The 6,528-nt window shown below is 42.9% G+C and overlaps 1 protein-coding gene across 1 annotated transcript in view; it reads left to right on the forward strand.

The window, feature by feature from the left end:
• Positions 1-6,528, forward strand: part of LOC139175949 (asialoglycoprotein receptor 1-like) — a 579,489-nt gene that overhangs the window by 174,869 nt on the left and 398,092 nt on the right. The gene's annotated exons all lie outside the window — the stretch shown is intronic.

The raw sequence follows: 6,528 nt of genomic DNA on the forward strand, positions 1-6,528 counted from the left end.
GTCCCACAGAGTTGGCCTTCTCCGGGTCCCGTCAAATAAACAATGTCATCTGGCGGGCCCCAGGGGAAGAGCCTTCTCTGTGGCAGCCCCGACTCTCTGGAACCAGCTCCCCCCCCCCCCGGAGATTAGAACTGCTCCCACCCTCATTGCCTTCCGTAAACTCCTTAAAACCCACCTTTACCGCCAGGCATGGGGGGAATTGAGACATCTCCCCCGGGCCTAGACAATTCATGTATGGTATGTTTGTAGGTATGTCTGCTTAATAATGGGGTTTTTAAAACGCTTTTAAATTATTAGATTTGTCATGAATTGTTTTATTGCTGCTGTGAGCCGCCCCGAGTCTATGGAGAGGGGCGGCATACAAATCTAATTAATTAATTAATAAATAATATCATCATCGGTAAAGATCGTCATACTGATGAGATTTCCTAGCTGAGTTAAGAGTTAAGGAGCATGCCGAACCCTTCAACTTCCAGCAGATATCCAGGAGATAGGAGTAATGACTCAGTCATACAAAACAGATACTTCCAAGTGTATAAAATAGTCTTTACTTTTAGAAACAGCACAGTCAAGTTAAACAGTCTGGCCATGCACATTCAACTCAGTCAATATCTCTCAATACAATAGTCATATTACAAGCCTGTCTTTTTTTTTTCCAATAAATTTTATTAATTTTCATAATATAGACAAAACTGACAAACAAACATTTAACATAAAGGTGGGGTTGCAATTTCTCCGCTTATTCTAGAAAATAAATTTCAATACAGAAAAAAGAATACATTATTAATACTTTAAGTCTACTTATTACTTTAAATGAAAAGAAGAAATTTGTTTAACCTTGTATAGTAAGTCTTCATATATAAACTACAGTACATCCAACATAAAGTTTAAATCATATCCATACTGCTACAATTCTATTCTTTTTACTTCTTCTTATTTATCCATATATACACTTTGTTCCTTATCTCATAAAATTCTGTTTCCTCTTGGTCTTTTAAACGTCTTGTCATCATATCCATTTCAGCGCAGTCTAATATTTTCTTAATAACCTCTTCCTCTTTGGGGATATTTTCCCCTTTCCAATTTTGCGCATATACTATCCTGGCCGCTGTCAAAATATGAATAACTAAATGTAGAATTTCTTTCTTATATTTCTGATTAGTTATACCCAGTAAGTAGAATTCCGGGGGGGTTTCTATCTTTTGTGTTACTATTTCTTTTATTATTCTTTCTATCATTTTTTCAATAAAGCTTAACTTTACTACACATCCACCATTGATGGTAATAGGAACCTATTTCTTTCTTACATTTCCAACATAGTGGAGAAATCTTAGGGAACATTTTCGCTATCCTATTCGGTGGGAGGTGCCACCTATTACAAGCCTGTCTTACATATCAGACATACATTACAGCTATCATTGAATACACACAGCTTACTACATCAGTCACAGCGAATCAGCAGAGAGAGAGAGAATCACGCTTTCTGGCTCCCTCTTGTGCCAATTTGTGACTCTACCTCTTAGACACTCATGTTTCCCGCCAAGGGTGAAGTGAGTGCTGCCTGAGTGCTAAGGACATAAACGGTGCCGCCATGGGTGCCCTAATTTTGTGCGTGATGGGTGCCCAAAATTTTTCTCGCCAATTGCTGAGTTTTGAATTTTTTGGCCGAAGGAGAACAGGTATGGCACCTTTACATTGATTGACGTTTGCTCTCTGGAGTTTGGAGATAAGCCCAAGTTTCCTGTCACTCTACAGTTGAGAAGAGCCTCGCCTTCAATCTCGAAACAGTCCAGAAATTCTCATGCGGCACTGACTCTTGATTTCGTGCATTTCAGTAAGCATCTTGGGCACCGATCACAGCAGTGTTAGCATTCAGGTAGCGCATTACAGCGCGCACTTCGCCCTTGGAAAACAATGGAATGAGGACACTCATCTCTAACTTTCCCCACAACGCCAGCCGATGGTCTACTGACCACTGGCACTGCCCGTTCTCTTCTGCTGGCTTCCCGCCACACGATAGTCATGCCAACTTCCCCGTGAGAGCTACGTGCTTTGTAACCTTACTTTCTGGAGAATCCTCGTAGCTAGTGGGAATGTGGTGAACGTATCTTGATTTCAGAAAAACGGAAAAAACTTAGCGAGGGAATTCTGTTCTCATTTGCTGTGTTGTCTTGTTGATAATAACAATAATAAAACACCGGGGAACAGCAATTTCGTTGTCTTAAACCTGTGACTTGTTTTCAACTAAATTTTGGCCTCTGGATCTAAAAATAACCATAGTTTTGTCTACCTTTTAAGTTACAGGACACCCTCACAAGTCATACAAATTGTGCATACAAAGTAAAGTGAAAACATACCAAATATACCGTTTACAAAGAATAGTTTTATTCATACAAAGGCTATAATAGTTACTGCAAGATAAATTGTGTTCATACAAATAGTTATTTTCTTATTGAATGGTAATTATACATATTAAGGTAAAGTTTTTCGCTTAGAGCTTTTTCTGGAGGGTTTGATCTATGGACATTGTCGCTTGATGCTCCAACAATAGTCAGCCCATCCTATGTCCATCCCATCTACCTTGATCCTGTGCCTCCATGACCTTCAAATCTTGGTGGAATCGCTCACCCTGCTCATCACTGACTGCACCGAGATTTTCCAGGAAGTGAGCAAGAGGCCTATGTCAAAAATGCAATTTGATGCTCATGTTGCCCAATTAACTATATTTTATACTGTGCCTATACAGTGGGTGGACAAACAAATGGAAACACTATATAAGGTATAGAAAAAACTTGACATGGTAGAAGAAAACTAACTACAATTTTGAAACCAGCATGCCTAATTAACTATAAAAAAGCTCAGAAAACAAATTTTTCCCCAGTGTAGTAATAGTAGTAGTAGTAGTAATAATAATAATAATAATAATAATAATAATAATGCTTGCCAAGGCCACTTTACTGGGATCGTCAAACATAATTCGCCACTACATCATGCAGTCCTAGGTGCTTGGGAAGCGTCCGACTGGTGATGAAATATGAAATCCAGCATAGTGATCTCATTTGCTGTGTTGTATTGACATAATAATAATAATAATAATAATAATAATAATAATAACAACAACAATAATGCTTGCCAAGGCCACTTTACTGGGATGGGCAAACATAATTCGCCACTACATCATGCAGTCCTAGGTGCTTGGGAAGCGCCCGACTGGTGATGAAATATGAAATCCAGCATAGTGATCTCGTTTGCTGTGTTGTACTGACATAATAATAATAATAATAATAATAATAATAATAATAATAATGCCCTGGGGAATCCAGAGCATGATACCATGGTCTTTCAAGACTGAAGGATGCCAATGCTAATAATAATAACAATAACAACAATAACAATATAATAATAATTCTCATCTCTTTTATCTCTTTTATAAAAATGGATAAAATAGTCAACGTAATGTAAATTTAGTGTAAAATTTACATTACGTCGACTATTTTATCCATTTTTATTTTCAACCCATTCATAAAATTTCCCCCCAATTTTATAGAACTCTTGGAAGGCTTCTCCATGGACCAACGGATGATGGGCATTGGTGTTGTGTGTGTGTGTGTGTGTTTGGAGGTGCCAAGCTGCGTCAGGAGCCCTTGGAGGGAATTCCCACATTCTTTCCGGAGTGTGGCTGCAGGGTTTGACCTCTGCTGTTGTGCAAAGAGCGTTGTGTCATCCAGGCTGCGTGTGAGACGACAGCCTTATCTCGGCTGGCCGGAAATAGCAATTTTTTCCACTGCACCACTGCCAATAAAAGAAACCGCCAGGAGCCAGGAGCCGCCGTGTGGCATCTCAAACCCTCCTGGAATTGCGCTTTGGGGGGGGTCAGCCGCGGAGGCCTGGAGGGCTTTCCTTCCTTGCGTGGGGGGGCTCTCACTCCCCGCCCACCCTTGTCCAAGTGGGCATCCAGGGTGCTCCAGTGCATCCAAAGTTGCCCACAATTTGGGGCCTCTTCCTTGGCAAACGTGAAGTGTAGAATCGAGGCCACGTGGGCTGTTGGGGCCACTTTATAAAGGCCACGCTTGGAATATCGCATCCAATTTTGGTCACACAAAAGAGGGCAGAGAAGAGCAGCAAAGAGGATTTGGGGGCGGGAGGCTAATATATAATATAGTAATAATAATAATAATAGTAATAACAACAACAACAACAACAACAACAACAACAACAGCAGAGTTGGAAGGCACCTTGGAGGTCTTCTAGTCCAACCCCCTGCTTGGGCAGGAAACCCTGTACCACTTCAGACAGATGGTTATCCAACATCTTCTTAAAAACTTCCAGTGTTGGGGCATTCACAACTTCTTGTGGCAAGCAGTTTCCACTGACTAAATGTTCTAACTGTCAGGAAAGGTCTCCTTTGTTCTAAGTTGCTTCTCTCCTTGTTAAGTTTACACCCATTGGTTCTTGTTCTGCCCTCAGGTGCTTTGGAGAATAGGTTGAGTCCTTCTTTGTGTCAGCCCCTGAGATATTGGAACACCTGCTATTGTGTCTCCCCTGGTCCTTCCTTCCTTCCTTCCTTCCTTCTTTCTTCCTCCCTTCCTTCTTTCCTTCCTTTTCTTTTGCTTTGGAGAATAGCTTGGCTCCTTCTTCTTTGGGGCAACCCCTGAGATATTGGAAGACTGCTATCATGTCTCCCCTGGTCCTTCCTTTCATTAAAGTAGCCCAGTTCCTGCAACCGTTCTTCCCATGTTTTAGCCTCCAGTCCCTTCATCATCTTTGTTGCTCTTCTCTGCACTCTTTCTAGAGTCTCAATGTCCTTTTTGCATCTTGGAGATCAAAACTGAATGTAGTATGATGAGGGGACTGGAGGCTAAAACATATGAAGAACAGTTGCAGGAACTGGGCCTGGCTAGTTGAATGAACAGAAGGACCAGGGGAGACACGATAGCAGCCTTCCAGTATCTCAGGGGTGGCCACAAAGAAGAAGGAGTCAAGCTATTCTCCAAAGCACCTGAGAGTAAAACAAGAAGCAATGGGTGAAAATTAAACAAGGAGAGAAGCAACTAAGAACCAAGGAGAAATTAGAACAATTTTAACCAGTCGAACAGCTTGCCTCCAGAAGTTGTGAACACTGGAAATGATTAAGAGGTTGGATAACCATCTGTCTGAAGTAGCGTAGGCTTTCCTGCCCAAACGGGTTTGGACTAGAAGACCTCCAAGGTCCCTTCCAACTCTCTTTGTTATTCAAAACTTTAGCCTTTGGCCCCTCTTCTTCCATCCTAGCCAACCTTACAGGGTCGTTGTTGAGATAAGTGGGAAGGAAATCACTCGGCTTCCCAGGAGTCCGTGTCTTGCTTAACGACCATCACTTTTCACGCTCCTTACCCGGCTGCAGAATGCTTCCTTGTCCCTCGGCCTTTTGCCATTAAAGATCCCAGTTCCTCAAAATGTGGGTTTATGGATAGTCCTCAACTTACGGCCACCATGGAATCCCAAATCCCCAATGCTAACGAGACATTTAAGTTGAGTCGTGCTCCATTTTTATGACCCTTTTTATGCAACAGATGTAAAGGGAATTGCTGAAGCTATTAAGCGAATCACGAGGTCGCTAAGCAAATCGGGTTTCTCCTCCCCCCCTGGACTTTGCCTGTCAGCTGCAACCGACATAAATTGGACATAAGTCCGAATTATTTTGATCACAGGATCACAGGGATGCTGCAACCGATGTTAAGTGAAAAAAACGGCCGTAAGCCGCTTCTATTGGTGTCAATTCAGTCACCAAATGAACGGTGGTAAGTTGACATTCCTTTGTCCACCTGTGACTCTTAAGCCAACTTTATTTTTTATACAAACTTTTCAAGATACAAACCCGGGGTTTAAGATTTTTTTGCCTCTTCTTACAAACTATTTTCACCTTACAAACCCAATGCCGCCGCTGGGATGCCCCACCTCCGGACTTCTGTTGCCAGCGAAGCACCCGTTTTTGTGCTGCTGGGATTCCCCTGAGGCTCCCCTCCATGGGAAACCCCACCTCCGGACTTCCGTGATTTTGTGATCCTGCAGGGGAATCCCAGCAGGGGAATCCCAGCAGGGGAATCCCAGCAGTGTAAAAACGGGTGCTTCACTGGTAACAGAAGTCCAGAGGTGGGGTTTTCCAGCGAGGGGAGCCTCAGTGAAGTCGCAGCATCGCAAAAACACAGAGGTCCAGAGGTGGAGTTTCGAGGACTTCTGTGTTTTTGCGATGCTGCAATTTAACTGATGCTCCCTTCGCTGGGAAACCCCACCTCCGGACTTCCGTTGCCAGCGAAGCGCTCATTTTTGCGATGCTGGGATTCCCCTGCTGGGATTCCCCTGCAGCATCGCAAAAACACAAAAGTCCAGAGGTGGGGTTTCCCATGGAGGGGAGCCTCAGGAGAATCCCAGCAGCGCAAAAACGGGCGCTTCGGCTGGCAAAAGGGGTGAGTTTGGGGCTTGCACCCATTAATCGCTTTTCCATTGATTCCTATGGGAAACATTGTTTCGTCTTACAAACTTTTCACC

Source organism: Erythrolamprus reginae, chromosome Z (assembly GCF_031021105.1).
Source record: "Erythrolamprus reginae isolate rEryReg1 chromosome Z, rEryReg1.hap1, whole genome shotgun sequence".
Lineage (NCBI taxonomy): Eukaryota > Metazoa > Chordata > Lepidosauria > Squamata > Dipsadidae > Erythrolamprus > Erythrolamprus reginae.